The sequence below is a fragment of the Chrysochloris asiatica genome, unplaced genomic scaffold, assembly GCF_000296735.1.
Source record: "Chrysochloris asiatica unplaced genomic scaffold, ChrAsi1.0 scaffold08810, whole genome shotgun sequence".
NCBI classification, from domain to species: domain Eukaryota; kingdom Metazoa; phylum Chordata; class Mammalia; order Afrosoricida; family Chrysochloridae; genus Chrysochloris; species Chrysochloris asiatica.
Genome location: NW_006417328.1, coordinates 2,662 through 3,937, shown reverse-complemented (window position 1 = coordinate 3,937; position 1,276 = coordinate 2,662). Strand labels below are relative to the sequence as shown.

At 48.5% G+C, this 1,276-nt stretch overlaps 1 pseudogene; it reads left to right on the top strand.

The window, feature by feature from the left end:
* The first annotated feature begins 589 nt into the window (after positions 1–589).
* Positions 590–1,232, top strand: LOC102825741 (annotated as a pseudogene).
* Positions 1,233–1,276: the final 44 nt, after the last annotated feature.

Genomic DNA, 1,276 nt, shown 5'->3' with positions numbered 1-1,276 from the left:
TGTCCCTGTTCAACTTCTCCCAACAAGCACTCAATCCATTCTCTAATCTTTCTTCTGGAGTTCAGGGTTCCAGGATTTTCATCTGTATCTGCAGAGCAGTTATGAGTCGGTTTGTTAGCTCATGGTCAGCAGTTTGAAACTACCAGCCATTCCGCAGGAGAAAGATGAGGCTTTCTGCCCCAGTAAAGATTTACAGCATCAGAACAGATTTACAGTCTCATAGAGGGTCGCTATGGGTCGGAACCATTTCCATGGCACACCATCACCACTACCATCTTTGTTGTAGAGGGTCTGTGTAGTGCGTCTGCCTAGTTCACCATCTTACCGAAGTCCTCGTATTTTTATTTAATTGATGATTGTATATTGGTGTGCCCCAGAAGTTCTCTTAAACACTTTAAAGAGGTCTTTTGTATTAGATTTGTCCAGTGTAGTAAATCAACGGATTTCTTGATTGTTGCTTTCATGAGCATTGATTGTGGATCCAAGTACAATTAAATTTTTTTTTTTTTTACAATTAAATTCTTAACCTCTGCACTTTCCACTCCACCATTGCGCTTCGAGGAGGGCCCTAGCTAGCCTTGACGCCCAGCTAGAATGGCATGATCCTGAAGCCTCACTTCCATAAGGAGTGGCAGCTGTGAGTAGCCTTGTGGTTCAACCAGCTGGTACGGAAGATCGGCAGACTCAAGACCCAACAAGTCCGCCGCATTGCCCCGCGCCCAGCGTTGGGACCCATCCAGCCCATTGTGTGCTGCCCCCACGGTGCGGTATCACACCAAAGTCTGAGCAGGCAGGGGCTTCAGCTTGGAAGAACTGAGGGTGGCCCAGCATCCACAAGAAGGTGGAGCTGACCATCGACATCTCTGTGGACCCCAGGAGGAGGAACAAATCCATTGAGTACCTGCAGGCTAATGTTCAGCGGCTGAAGGAATACCATTCAAAGCTCATCCTATTCCCCGGAAGTCCTCTGCCCCCAAAAGGGAGACAGCTCTGCTGAAGAACTTAAACTGGCCACTCAGCGGACTGCACCAGTGATGTCCACCCGGAATGTCTACAAGGAGAAAGCCCAGGTCATCACACAGGAAGAGAAGGACTTCAAGGCATTTGCCAGTCTCCACGTGGCCTGCGCCCACGCCTGGCTATTCAGCATCCGGGCAAAGGGGGCTAATGAGGCTGCAGAGCAAGATGTGGAGAAGAAAAAGGAAACCTGTGTTGTCAGGGACCTTCAATAAAAGCAGTGAATCCTCTTCCCTTCCCTTCAAAAAAAAACAAAAAC